At 48.2% G+C, this 15,496-nt stretch overlaps 1 protein-coding gene across 3 annotated transcripts in view; it reads right to left on the bottom strand.

Annotated features, from left to right (window-relative positions):
• LOC147883069 (alkaline ceramidase-like) overlaps positions 1-15,496 on the bottom strand; it is a 43,355-nt gene that overhangs the window by 27,447 nt on the left and 412 nt on the right. The gene's annotated exons all lie outside the window — the stretch shown is intronic.

The raw sequence follows: 15,496 nt of genomic DNA, 5'->3' as shown, positions 1-15,496 counted from the left end.
TTGGGTGGCTCGCTGCAATCTTGTGATGGGAGAGCACCCGGTTCCACCCTCGGCTACCTTGGTTGCCATCTGGCAGAATATCATTTACACTCTACGGTCCACCTGGGAGCCTGGGACTCCAGGCTCCAGGGCGACTATTGAGAGGCGTGCTTGTTTCTGCAAGGCTTGGCCTACAGGTGTTTTCTACATCTTCACTCCGCGAGGGATTCGCTGGCTGTATAGTCCCCCCACTTGGCTGTTAGCACCAGTTCCCGAGACCCCCTAGGCAATGAGCTGGGCTTCTCTGGAACAGGCCCGTTTTTCTTTCAGCCTTTTCCGGTTTTTTTCATACTCAGCACCTTCGGGGCTGTTGTCTTGTATGAAATCTTTCAAGCATTGATAGAAGGTTCCTTTCTTTGGAAAAAAAATAACGGTACACTTTGACGTTGAGAGCCCTAGCACGCCCTTTGCTTCAGCCCTTTGTGGCTTGTATGAGTTTCATTTCATTTCTGTACTTAGTCCCATAGGCCCGTGAGCCTCCCGCGGACGTTAATACATCTCTCTCTCTCTCTCTCTCCCCCATAGGCCCGTGAGCCTCCCGCGGACGTTAATACATCTCTCTCTCTCTCTCTCTCTCTCTCTCTCTCTCTCTCTCCCTCAGCCCATCCCCCTCCCCCGCCCTCTCAGCCTGCCTACCCTCAGCCCGTCGCCTCCCCCCTCCTCCACACCCTCAGTCCTCCCCCTCAGCCCTCCCCGCCTCCTCTTCCCCGCTCCCTACCCTCGTCTTCCCCGCCTCCGTATCCCGTATCACATATTGTATTTCAGCAACAAACAGCTCCGGTCAGCACTCTTAGCCCCCGCCTAGTCTCTCAACACGCTACCTAGCCTCTCAGCAATCCACCTAGCAATTCGACATAGCAACAATAGTAGCAGCGTACTAACCCTGAACTAGGTTGAAACGCCTGGCCCAGTTCGGGGGTTAGTTAGCTTGGGGTCCTATAGATATGGCCAGTATGGAGTGGCCTAGCCTCTCCTTGAAATCCAAATCCCCACTCCCCCTCTCTACACCAACGACTCCAACTAATTGAATACAGTTTTCCACAGTTGCAGCTAAGACACCTTCCTCATATGCACATACATATTATAAAGGAGGTTTAAATAGGCCTATCATTGGTCAACATGAGCAGATTTTCTATTTACAACAAGAGTTTCGCGACTTAAAGCTGTGACAGCTAACCTTCAGTTTTTCAAAGGGCCTAGCAAGCAGGCAATCATAGATGAAGCTGTGAAGGCATGTAATCCTTCCCTACCCACTCCTCAACTAGTCTCCACAGTTAAAGACTTCATTCACATTGAAGTACAAACAATCAAGAAGGAAGTTAGTGTGGAAGTTGAGACAAAAGCAAGTAAAACTAACATTCAAGAAGAGATTAAGGAGCATGAAGCCAGATGTGAAAACGCATAGAAGATTTTTTTAGGACTTCCTAAAAATTGTTACAAGGATGAGGACTCTTTTAGTGAAACTTTAGCACAGGTCAAAGCAACCATGCCCCCATGGTATGGGAGCTGCCGTGTGCCCTCCCTAAGCTGATGTATTAGTTGGTTATGTGCTGTCCCATAGTGTAACATGCAACGGTGATCTGATCGTGCAATTCATAGCAAGACCTTCTTTAAACCTTTAGCGAGGAATTAGTGTTGTTTACCATAGAGAGAGAAAGGAGATGAGGGTACAAAGAGTAGAGTCGACAACCGATTGGGTCCCTCTACCCACTGAGGGCCCCCTCCCCCAACCACGAGAGAATTTGCTTTATACTTGGAGAACTGAGAAATACAAAGAACACTCTTCGAGAGAGCACGGAAAGGCACTTCTGAAAAGCTCACTATGCACACGTATAGCAGACCCGAAGACTTGAGAGGCAACGCCGACCAATACCGAGACCTTGATGCTGTCCAAACTGACGATGTAGGACACTTCTACAAGGCAAGGGAGAGGCTTGTGCTGTCCACCGGAATGCAAGGTTACTGCATGAGTGAGAGAGTGAAAGCTAGGAGTAATAGATCCTATAAAAGAGCAGAGAGATGACTGAAATAAAGAGCTGAGAATGAGTTGTGTAAAACTGTAAAAGATAACGGCAAAGAGCTGCTGAAACAGACCCCAAACCTTACTCCGTTCGATGTCCCGACTCGCCGTCTGATGCGCTGCGTGAACACCTTCCCAGAGGGCTGAACTGATGCCAAAGGCTGAGGCTGGTCAGAGGGCCACCACTAAGGAGTGTCATGCTATTCAGAGGGGAGGCTGGAGAGGAGCTGTAGGAGGCTGAAGGCAAGAGGGAGCTGAATGAGGAAAGAGAGCCTGGAGGCACCTTATTTATAGGGCTTTTGGGGCTGGTTGACGGGTCCCTTGGCCCCTTAAAGGCAGCCCTAGGCCCCATAAATGGCAGCCTAGGGAGGGGTGCAGGGTAGCCTATGAAGGCAGCCCTTTCCTTGCCATTCTCTTCACTTGTTCCAGTCCTGAGGGGGCCCAGAAGGGCTCCTATCCTAGGCTGGACCTAAACCTATCCCTAAACCTAAGACGGAAACACTACCCTACGGTTCTCCAGTGAGTACTAGTGAACAAGGACTGATCTTCTGACTTGACCTAAGGCTGAGAGACGGACTTACGTAGCTTGTGCCTGACTCCCTGGACAAGGGCTCACAAAGGGGTCACAGCATACGACAAAAACTCCTATTAGGGAACTATTACGCACTTGTCAATGTAGCCAGTGTGTCACTTTGCCATAGACCTGTTAGTCTCCCGTGGACATTAATAGACTTTCTTTCTCTCTCCACACACACAATTGGCGCTGATCACTTCTATCTAGTATTCAACATACATGCCACCACGCCAACCACTGAACAAGACCCGCCGGCCCATGTCCGTGTCCAAATACACTTTGACCATGCTTCACGTGGTTTCACATGCTTTCCACATTGGGGGGGGGCTCCAGTGTTGTTGATTACATCATGGGATCCCCTGTCTTCACATCTCGCATTACTGACTTCACTGTAGCACCTCTCCCCCCAGGGGCTGATCATACATACCTTTTCTTTCACATCTCCACCTCCCTTCGCACAGCACCTTCCACCCCACTCAGTGTTTACTCCACCTACCACGATATACGCTTTGATAGGGATCACTCATCTTCTTACTCTGGCCGTCTGTACATACTTCTCGCTTATATTGACTTCATACCCCTTTTAGAGGATCGTGCTGCCCTTATCACCCGCTCACTACACGAGGCTGCCATTCACGCTTTTCCCCACACCACCCGCTCCACCCGCCCACCACCCCCTGGAACCGTACCTTGTAATAGTTGGTACGATGATGAGTGTAAGGCCTTACGCCGTCAACTCAGATTCGAAACCAAAAACAGTCTTCCGAGTGCACCAGATACGCTACGTGAATACCGTAGACTGGTACGGAGGAAGAAACTAGACTTCATTCGTCGAAACGAGGAGGAGCTACTGAACATTTTGTTTAGTAACAACTCTAAGGACTTCTGGCAGAGAGTTCTAGAAGGACGGTCCCCTCCGCCACTCACTGACACCCAGATCTGGTTTGATTATGCACGCACACTTTATGACATCCCAAATCAGCCAGTCCCTAGCCTCTCACATATGCCTCGTCCCACATCCTGCACCCTCTTCACTAGAGGAGGGGTAAAGGATGCTGTAATGAAACTTCATAATGGCCGAGCGAAGGATCATGAGGGACTATGCACTGAGTTCATTGCATATGGGATTAACCTCCTAGCCCCGATCTTAGCAAAGCTTTTTAATGAAGAGGTTTGTTTGGGATTTCCACACACTTGGACCATTAACACTATCTCACCCATCCACAAGGCAGGGGATCCCATGAGCCCGGAGAACTACAGGACCATTATGATTGGACATGTCATGTCCAAGATTTATGCATCAGTACTTGACTCCGAGGTTAGCAGACTTGCAGAGTGTCAAGGACTCAGAGCAGCAGGACCAGGCCGGATTCCGATGTGATCATGGAACCATGGACCACATTCTGACGCTCAGATGTATCATCGAGGAGGCGAGGTCACGGAAGCAGAGGGTTTATTGTTGCTTTGTGGATTTTCACAAGGCATTTGACATGGTCCCGAGAGCCCGCCTCATACGACGCCTACAGGACTTGGGTTATGACCAAAAGATCATTTGGGCTGTCATGGCACTTTACAAGAGAGTTTCTGGCAGAGTTCGGACAGGATCCGGGTGGACAGACGAGATCATGAGTACCATCGGGGTCAAACAAGGGTGTCCTTTGTCACCTACCTTGTTTGGCCTCTACATTGACGAGCTTGAGACAGTGATGCAGACACAGGGGGGTGGAGGTTGCTCTCTTGCGGGCATGCTGATCCAGATTTTGCTCTATGCAGATGACGTGGCTCTCTTGTCTTCCTCAGCAAAGGGGCTTCAGAGACACCTAGATGCACTACAGTCCTTTTGTGAGTCTCATGATTTGAAGGTCAACCTGGGTAAAACCAAGGTCATGCTCTTCAATACATCTCGAGCCATCATGCGTCAGGAGCAGTTCACATTTGCAAGAGAGTTTCTGGCAGAGTTGGGATAGGATCCGGGTGGACAGACGAGATCATGAGTACCATCGGGGTCAAACAAGGGTGTCCTTTGTCGCCTACCTTGTTTGGCCTCTACATTGTCATGGCACTTTACAAGAGAGTTTCTGGCAGAGTTCGAACACGATCCGGGTGGACAGACGAGATCATGAGTACCATCGGTGTCAAAGGGTGTCCTTTGTCGCCTACCTTGTTTGGCCTCTACATTGACGAGCTTGAGACAGTGATGCAGACACAGGGGGGTGTAGGTTGCTCTCTTGCGGGCACGCTGATCCAGATTTTGCTCTATGCAAATGACATGGCTCTCTTGTCTTCCTCAGCAAAGGGGCTTCAGAGACACCTAGATGCACTACAGTCCTTTTGTGAGTCTCATGATTTGAAGGTCAACCTGGGTAAAACCAAGGTCATGCTCTTCAATACATCTCGAGCCATCATGCGTCAGGAGCAGTTCACATTTGCGGGGTCATCTGTTGAGATAGTCTCATCATACACTTATCTTGGGGTTATCTTCTCCGGACCGAGCTTCACTATGAAACCCGCGATGCAGGGACGCTTGAGTAGAGGGTATGCCTCATTGGCCAGGCTAGAGAGGCAGTGCTTCCGCTCACACTTTCAAGATCCACGCACCAAGGGGTTGCTTTTTGACTCCTTGGCTCGCCCAGCAGGGATGTACGGCAGCCCTTGTTGGAGGCCAAACTTGTCGGATACAGAGTGGACCCGTGTGGAGTGGCTACAGGTTCTCATGCTATCACGGATGATTCGTGGTAAGTCATCCGTTTCTCACCAGATCATTCAGACTGAGTTTGGGTCACCCCCTTTACAGCTAGATGCTGCATTTCAGGTCATCACATATCTGTATCGAGTTAGGGAATATGAGGACTATACCTCGGGGCATAGCAACTACCATGGATAGCTCTATCCTCTTCTATGGCACTTGCAGCAGGAGGAGATCAAAGGTGCTGGTATGCATGTACAGAGAGATGGTTTGAGCGACTGGGGCTCCACATGGATAGACTACCTCCCTTCCAGTATAGCATGGATGCTCCGTTCTCTCCCCTCTTATCACACGAGATCAACCAGGTTATCCGTGAGGATCTACTACAGCTACACACTTTTCGGACCTGATTGGAACCGAGTGAACTCCCAATGAAGCTTAGCTTCTACAGAGATCACTTCTTACATATCACAGCGGAGGGTTTCATTGACCCACCAGGATACACACGGATTCACCTACCCCACTCGATGAGGATCTCTCTTGGGCAATTCCAGGTCTCTTCACACGGACTTCGCATCGAGAGCGGCAGAGCAGAGCGACTACCCAGGGAGCGGCGCATATGCATACTGTGACATACAGGGAGCCAGTCTTTATCTAAATAAAAAGAAAACTATACTGTGTATGGTTAGGCTTGAATATTTAGGATTCATAATTACTCCAGAGGGGGTAGAAATGGATCCGAAGAAAGTGGCTGCGATACTGACTTGGCCAATCCCTCAAAGTCTGACCAATCCCTCAAAGTCTGACCGCGCTGCGATCATTCTTGGGGTTTGTCCAATTTTATAGAAGGCATATCAAAGGATATTCCGAAATAGTATCACCATTGACTGATCTGACCTCAGATAAAGTACCTTTTATATGGGGACAGAATCAACAAGAAAGTTTTAACACCATAAAACAAGCTCTGGTCGCTGGACCGGTGTTAAAAATAGTTGATCCCCAGAAACCGTTGTTCCTGGAAACCGATGCAAGTGGCATTGTGGTAGGAGCAGTTCTCCTTCAAGAGGGAAGGCCGGTAGCCTTTGAAAGCAAGAAGCTTTCTCCCTCTCAAAGGAATTGGCCAACTCATGAATTGGAGTTGTATGTTGTTATCCATGCTTTGAAAACATGGAGGCATTATTTGTATGGTTCAGAGTTTTATGTGGATGTGGATCATGATACTCTGAAATATTTTTGTAAACAACCTGACTTGAGGGGCCGCCAAGCTAGGTGGGCACAGCTCATGCAGGAGTTTCATTTAACGATTCGGTACCGAAGAGAGCTTAGTACTGCCATTCTGCATTTTTGCATTTTTTGCATTTTGCATTTTGCATTGGTATGGACGCTCGTTTAGTAGCTCCACTACCACAGCTCGTTGTATCAAAATTTTCACAGTCTCATAGACCCACCGGTCTTCCGAAGACTTTAATAAACTTTCTTTCTTTCTTGATGCGGTATATATGAGCCACTTGTCCAGCGAGCTACCGAGCAGACCTCGCCCATATCTTAGACACACTAGTGTCAGTGGTTCAATATGCCGCCACTAGATCTTTCCCTACGACTCGATCCAAGCACATCCTCTAACTGGGAAGATGCCCCGAACCCATGGTACGATGACTAGTGCCACAAGATGAGATCTCACCTCATACCTGAGTAGGCTGTAGGACAGCTTGTGAGGCTTGAGACACAGCGGATATCATGGTGCCTGACATGTCATAAGAGGCGGGCCTTCCTCACACATAGGATGAATGAGGTGAACAGTTCTTTTCAAGTGTGTGGGTGGAGGGGGGGGGGTTGGGAAAGGTCACCTCCCCATCTGTAAGCCCCCATATGAGGAGAGCGTGGGGGAGGGAGACCTAGGGCAGAAGATGCCCAGAGAAAAGAGAGAGAGGGGAATGCCACATGGGCAGCACCTCACAAAAGAAGACGACTGCAACAGATGGCACCAATTACAGTGCAGACGGCGGGGCATCCCAGGGATGGAGCGGGCCTGCAAGAGGGCAGATCTGGAGCAGCATGTACAAAGAGAATCCCGGGCCAGAAGCGCCTGGGATGAGGAGGGCTATGAGAAGGTTAAAGGGCCTGCAAGAGGGCCTGGCAGCAGCACAAGTGTTGCAGGGAAGGGAAGGGCTGCAGTGGGCAGCACCCTGCCCTTATATAGGGCCAGGAAACTGGTCAGCCACATAGGCCAGCCCACAGCCCCGTGCATAGAGGGGAGTGGGAGGGGGCTGGCACACAAAGCAAGGGGGGCTGGGCCCCCACTTAAAGGCAGGAAGCACACAGCCCTAGAGATGTGCCCACAGCCCAATAAATAGGGGCCTGCGGGTCGGTTTTATGGCAGACTGGTCGGCCATATTAGGGCAGGCCAGTCGGCCACTTCAAGGGGCCCTTTGGGCCTATAAAAGGAGGCATCCAGCCTCATTCTTCATAGCCAGCAGGTCAGCCATCAGAGGAGCAGATAGGAGCAGCTTACCCTCATCCTTTGGCCTACAACCAGGAGGTAAAGGAGTGCTGGAGGTGCTGCTGCAGACTTAGCTCACAAGGCTGAACCCTAGGCTGCCTACCAGGGTAGCAGGGTGCTGAGATCTGGATAGAGAGTCTACATACGCTCGAGGTGGAACACGCAGGCTTAGACGGCAGATAGGAGAAGTACCTTGTGGTAAGATCAGAGGACCACACCATTGGTGGGACTTTGGATCTATCTCTTTTGTATTGTGTCCATAGCTTTGGACGGAAATATATTATTTTGGTGGTTTCTTCTATATCTGACTGGTTCATTGTCTATTGATGAGTCTGCACATCTATCTGATGCACATCAAGTTAAGAAGTTTGTGATTCCACACCCCACACACACACTGTGTGAGCTCTCCAGTTTCATTCCAACCACTCCAGCTCATGTTGTTAACGTTCCCCCTCTAATTCTCTCCACCCCTAAGTTTGGGTTGACGTCCCATAAACAGCCAAGGGTACTTGCATTACAACTCAAGCCAATACGGAACAAAAAAAAGTATCAGCCACTTCTCTCGCCACCCTGACTCAAAAAAGAAAACAATCCTATGCTGCCGTCACCTCTGCCCCGCTTATGCTTTGACCTATCAGAGACAATGAAGCAAGCTCACAGCTGTCTCAAACCCACAGGAGCACATCTACTGTTACAGCAAGAACTAAGAGAGCATGGTCATAAGACATGCTAAGACACAGCACATCAGACACGCTTCAGACACAAGAGTGTCTAAAGTGTCTTAAAGATAAGACACGTAAGACACGTCATTGTAATAATAAATATTCAATTATTATATGCATAAGTATACAAGTGTACAACTTGCTAGCATAGCTAGCTGCTAGATTCTGGAAGTACAATAAGCTTAAACAATGCAAGAAGTAACAATGCACTTGTACAATGTACTCAAGACTTAAAAGTTAAAGTTAAGACTCACGGCTGAGAACTTGCAAGTTAAGAGTCACAACTCAAGAGCTTGCAAGTCATGACTCACAACTTTGAAGGTTTAAACTAACAATTGAATCTTGATATTCAAAAACTCCAGATAAACAACTTAACAAGAGCCTAGAGGGCTATATAGATTATATACCAATCATTATAGATCAATACACATAAATATCATGGCAACAGTCTGTCAATCGCATGTGACATGAATGAAATCTGCATCTCGATACATATAATTGAAAGGAAACTTTCGATTCTCAAGAGTCAAATATCTCAAGATTCATCCTAATCCGAATCTGCGAGGCCACTGCCACTGCTGGATCCAAAGTCACCATCAATGATAGCATGGTTAAGTCAGACTCAATGTTTGTTACACTCCACCCCCCCCCCCCCCCCCCCCCCCCCAAGAAAAGAGAGGGAGTGTCTAAAGGTGTCTTAACAACCATGTTTAGTGATAGAGAGGTTAAGCTCAAACTTGCCTATTTGGAGAGGAAAGTCTCTGCCATGGCAAACTATCACGGGGACGTGATTTTTGTATGCAAACAAACGGTGACTACTTTGACTTTAGGGGACTTGCCTAGAGGAAGTGAAAACTCCTAAAAGTCCCTAGGAATCAATGTAAAAGTGGGGTCTAGTTCTAGGTACATTTACTAGGCCCAAGGCAAGGAATAAGTGTGACCAAAAAAAGTGGGTTAGAGGCATTAACAAGGTAATTTGCCACGTGGCAGTCCAGGCGTTTGCATGTGCTTAAAAGCATTCCTTTTCTCTCTATCGCAAATTTTGAGGCTCTCTTCTGGCTGAGCGGCTCTTCTCTCCTGCCATGTGATCATTTACATGCCCAAATTTTGCTCCTCCCCCTTCCAAGCTGCCATTTTCGCTGCTGCCCTCTTGCTGTGTTGATCTACCGCCTTCTTAAGGTGCTCCAGCCAGGAATTGAATTTCAGGGAGCTGGTTCAACGCCATTTGAAATCTGGTTCGAATTCATTTGCTGCTATTCGCTGACAGTCATCTGTACTTTTGCTGGAGGCCTGGACAAAGAATAGGAGCGAAGTCAAAGGTCGCCCCTCTTCCATGGACGGGTACAGCAGCTCCGACCTTCCTTTGGATTCTTTTGATTGTTTTTGAAGCTCTTTGTTTCTTTCTTGTGGTTCGAATTCCTTTCTTGGCAAATTCGGGCTGTGAATAGAAACCTAGACATAGAGCGTGAGCCGAAATTGGTGCATTATGGTTGTAATTAATGTGGATGAAAAATTAGTTCTGGATTACTGCCCTTTAGTTATCTAGAGGCCGGTTTCAAAAACAATGGAAAGCAAAAAGTAATACAATAGGTAATGCATAAATACAACACAGCGGCATTGTCACTAGCATCCACACGCCCGTGGCCATGCTAGCTAGTGCCAGCGCAGGAAGCCAAGTCAACGGCCACATAGACGTCCGTACAGCCATTCAGGCAGCCCTGCACAATCAGCAATCAGCACACAGTTAACAGGCAGTCAACACCATGGGTCCAAGTTCATCTATTGGAGCAAGGGTGTTCCACTTTGACCTTTGATATCAATCATTCAAGGGGTTCAAGGCTGGCGCCAACAAGACACTGTATTACAGCAGGATACAGTGTTACAGCAGAATACAGTGTTACAGCAGGATACAGTATTACAGCAGGCAACAGAGTTACACCAAGACCGGGATGCCTCTCTCAAACCTAGTCTTCCTCCGTCCCTATCACCTATATGCACTGAGGAAAACCACAGGGAGCATCATCCTGGAATATTAACCCACAGCAAATATCCATACCAGAAGTTTCAGCAAAAGGGGATGTCAAGAGCATCCACACGCCCGTGGCCATGCTAGCTAGTGCCAACGCAGGCAACCAAGTCAACGGCCACGTAGACGTCCGTACAACCATTCAGGCAGCCCTGCGCAATCAGCAATCAGCACACAGTCAACAGGAGTCAACGCCATGTCATTGCAGGTCGAAAAACACAGAGTTGACTTTTTGGCCAAAAAATGACGCGTTGACTTTTTGGCTGACGTTGGCTTTTTTGACTGACCTGGTCAACAGCCGGCGTTGACCAAGTCGGCCAGGCTGACCTATCAGCCTACAAAAGGGCAGCCTTTGGCCCTCATTCTTCATCCCCGCAGCAGACCAACAGGGTAGCCTCAACCTCTTCAGGGATCTAATTAGGATTCACCTCCTCTAGGTAGTCTAGTCTTCCAGTTTTGCAGTGAGGGTTTCAGCCCCTCCATACAATTGTATTCAGCCCTTTGGGCATTCATTATTCAGTTGTATCTATTTCCTCTTCGGAGGTCCACTACATTCTCTCCCTCTGATTCTCACTCGCATCCACAGCTCACTTTGTGTATTGAGTTCATCATCTTGCAGCTGCAGTTAGTATTGACAGGAGAGAGAGTGAGGATAGTCTATCTCCCGCTACATTGGTATCAGAGCTTCAGATTCATTCCTGAGACAGAGGGTTATTCTGCAAAAAAAAAATTAGTATTTTGTCGTTACCTCGGACTAGTGGTAGTACCATACTCCATTAGCCGCTCCCTCCCTTACTTCATCACGCATCGGACCAGCTCCCGTCTTCACCCGCTGGTCTTTACACCTTGCGGCGTGAGGGGACAGTTCGTTTCCAGAAGTCAGGGGGATCAGTTCAGTCAAGGACAGCCCCACTGTTTATGGTCCAGACAAGATCTGGTAAGGACACCATGAGCACCAGTGAGCAGTCCAACACGGGGGGGGTTCAGTGCCTCCACCACTGCAGAACCCTGCAGACACTTCCATGTCTACCATGACAGCCATGTTGCAGGCTATGATGCAGATGCAGCAACAACAGTCCGAGGCTCTCTTCACCCACATGACCCAGCTTCAGGAGATGCGGGAAGATCGTGAGCAGGCCGCCAGAGAGCGTGAAAGGCTAGCTCCGGAGGCAAAAGAAGAACACGATCGGGAAGCTCAGGAAGCAAAAGAAGAACGCGATCAAGAGGCTCGAGAAGCCAAGGAACTCCGGGACCACGAGGCTCAAGAGGCCAAGGAGCTCCAAGAACATACTGCTTGAGAAGAGAAGGAAGAACGGGATCGGCAACTTCTCATTTCTCTACTCTGACTAGCCAAGCCTTCTTTTTCGGGGAAGCTCAACTTCACACGGTACGATGGTAAGCAAAAACCTTTAGTGTTGACTTCGTGGCTCAATCAGTTCAAAAGTTATTTTTCAGTGATGCCTACGAAGGACAACGAGCGGTGCATCCTAGCTTCCATGCACCTCACAGGCGAGGCGGTCACCTGGTGGCTCAAGTGACAAAAGAACCACTATGATGCAAACAAGGAAACACCTCTCTACAGCTGGATGGAATTCGTGAAAGATCTTCGATCACGGTTCCTGCCACCGTAGTACCTGGACAGGCTCCAGAGTCAGCTCTACGAGCTACGCCAAGGAGACACCGAAACGGTGAATCATTATGCCAATGAGTTCACTCAGGTGTTTATACAGTTGCAGTTGGAGGACAATCAGAAGCTGAGCAAATTTCTCCATGGGCTGCGTACAGACATCCAGTGGTATGTCAAAAGTGTGCATATGAGCAGCAAAAGAAGAGCTGGATGGCGAAGGATAGCAATGGCTATGGCAGGTACTTGGATACGACACGAACACTCTATGCCAAGAAGAACCGATGCTTCCATTGTCATGTGCCGGGCAATAATAAGAAAGATTGCCCGCATTACCACAAGCTTCTAACAGCAGGAGCTGCCGCGTCAAGTGGTTCAACAATTGCTTCAACAACCTCAGTAGTCATTGAGGCTTGATGAACTACAGACTACGAGGACAACCTCAGTAGTCATCCAGGAGCTTGAAGCTCAACAAAAGGGGGAGCCTCGCCAGTTTCCCAATATGTTCCAGTTTTATGGACAAGTCGGTGATCAAAAGGTCCTTATCCTGGCGGACTCAGGCAGTTCTGATGACATCATCTCCACCAAAGCACCTCAAAAGACTCAGTTTCCTCTTACGTCAAAGGAACCAATGACCTTGAATGGTGCATTTCCAGGGCAGCAGATAGCGAGCAACATGCAGGTAGCTTCAGCCACTCTGAAGATCTCAGGGTGGGTACACAGCCGGCCACTCAGGTTCGCACCTACTCAGGTAGCGGACGTCATCTTGGGAGCACGATGGTGGCACCACTTCAAAGTCCGACCAAATTATCAGCACCAAGGCTTGGATGTCAAAATCCCAGGCCATGGGTCCAAGTTCATCTATTGGAGCAAGGGTGTTCCACCTTGACCTTTGATATCAGTCATTCAAGGGGTTCAAGGCTGGCGCCAACAAGACACTGTATTACAGTAGGATACAGTGTTGCAGCAAGCAACAGAGTTACACCAAGACCGGGATGCCTCTCTCAAACCCAGTCTTCCTCTGTCCCTATCACCTATATGCACCGAGGAAAACCACAGGGAGCATCATCCTAGAATATTAACCCACAACAAATATCCATACTAGAAGTTTCAGCAGAAGGGGATGTCACGAACATCCACACGCCTGTGGCCATGCTAGCTAGTCCCAGCGCAGGCAACCAAGTCAACGGCCACGTAGATGTCCGTACAACCATTCAGGCAGCCCTGCGCAATCAGCAATCAGCACACAGTCAACAGGCAGTCAATGCCATGTCATCGGAGGTCAAAAAATGCAGAGTTGACTTTTTGGCCAAAAAACAACGCGTTGACTTTTTGGTCAACGTTGGCTTTTTTTACCAACCTGGTCAACGACCGGCATTGACCAAGTCGGCAAGGCTAACCTATCAGCCTATAAAAGGGCAGCCTTTGGCCCTCATTCTTCATCCACTCCTCAGGCCTTCAAGCCTTCAGAGCAGCAGAGTCACGCCTCCCCGTAGCAAACCAGTAAGGTAGCCTCATCCTCTTCAGGGATCTAGTGAGGATTCGCCTCCTCTAGGTAGTCTAGTCTTCCAGTTTTGCAGTGAGGGTTTCAGCCCCTCCATACATTTGTATTCAGCCCTTTGGGCATTCATTATTCAGTTGTATCTATTTCCTCTTCGGAGGTCCACTACATTCTCTCCCTCTGATTCTCTCACTCACATCCACAGCTCACTTTTGTGTATTTAATGACTTCTTGGATTAACTCAAGGGTGCTCAGTTCTTCACGAAGGTCTGAGGTCAAGATACCAATGGATCAAGGTGAAAGAGGGTGATGACGACAAGACAACATTCAGCACAAAAAGAGACCTGTATGAGTTCAAACTAACGCCATTCAGATCGACCAATGCAGTGATGCACCAGCCACCTTTCAGGCATTGATGAACAAGATATTGTAGCCACTTCTATTGTTTTACGTGCTAGTTTTTTTTATGACATCCTCCTTTACAGCTAAAGCAACATTGAACTGGTGCTGGAAATCTTGAGGTTGCATCAGCTCTATGCTACAGGCCAACAAGTGTACTTTTATGGCAGCAGAGGGTGAATACCTTGGGCACATTGGGGAGCAAGAATGGTATTCGAGTTGGACCCTTAAAAGGTAAAATGTTGAAGGGAGTAGCAATCGCAATCCCCCTGATTCCCACTAAATTGAGAGGATTTTAGGACCTTGCCATCCTTCTACAAGCGTTTCATACGTCACTTTGCCAAAAGACTAACCCCTCTCATGGATCTCCTAAAGAAAGATGTTTTCTTGTGGACAACAAAAGCGCAAGCCAATTTTAAAGATCTGAAATTTGCATTGACTCATGTCTTGTGTTGGTATCCCTTAATTTTTTTTTAATTAATTGTGGAGGGAAATTAATTAGGGAGGGAAATGCCAAAGGCAAAGGATTGGGAGCTGCTTAAAGGCAAGAGCATGGTGTGATAGCTTTTGAAAGCAAAAAGTTCGATGACAAAGAGCTCATTTACCACGTTTATGACCAAGAGATGTTTGCAATGCTACATGCGTTCAAAAACGGTAACACTACCTATATGGCAACAAGATCAAAGTCAAGACTGTTTGCAAGGACACTTGAATACTTTCTTGCACAGCCCAACTTGTCAGCCAAGCAAAAGAGATGCTTGGCTTCAGTGCACATTGAATTCAGTAAGGGTAAAGAAAACTAGGTTGTGGATGCCTTCTCAAGAATGTGGGCTTGCACATCGTTTGTTGTCTCCACGATCTTCCAATATTTGGACACATGGCATTCAAGAAGTATATGCAGAATTTTCAGTTCTGCTGCTGTCTGCTGCTCTGGCCCCTTGTGGCTGCCCTAGGGTTAGGCAGATGGCCGCAGGCTGGGATGCTCTTGACAGATTAGCACAAGAAACGCGCAAACCATAGCCATTTTCCAACATTCGTTAAAAGAAAAGCGTTTGCACTCTAATGTAGCACTTCGGTAGACCCAGTTGGCTGTTTGGATTTGTGAGACGGGGTACTCTTGCAGATTCAAAATAATCTAGTAAGCAAGATGTGAATCAGATAAAGTTCAATCGCAGCGGCATGGAAATCGGCGAATAGGAACCCGAAGGCAATCCACCATGTAAACCTTATGGAATCAAATGCACGCTTTTTGTCCCACGAGGGCAAAGAAAGACCGACGTAGAGCTTATTGTCACAAGCATTATGCGTATGTTCCCTGTTGGGATCTAAAAGCTACAGTTGGGAAACAAAGAACAGAAGAGCGGAAGCAAGACGAGAGAACGATGAGAGAAGAAGACGATCGAGA

This window comes from Dipteris shenzhenensis, chromosome 28, assembly GCF_047967505.1.
Source record: "Dipteris shenzhenensis isolate YYH24624 ecotype China chromosome 28, Dip_SZ_1.0, whole genome shotgun sequence".
Taxonomy (NCBI): Eukaryota; Viridiplantae; Streptophyta; class Polypodiopsida; order Gleicheniales; family Dipteridaceae; genus Dipteris; species Dipteris shenzhenensis.
This window is presented reverse-complemented; position numbering and strand designations above follow the sequence as displayed.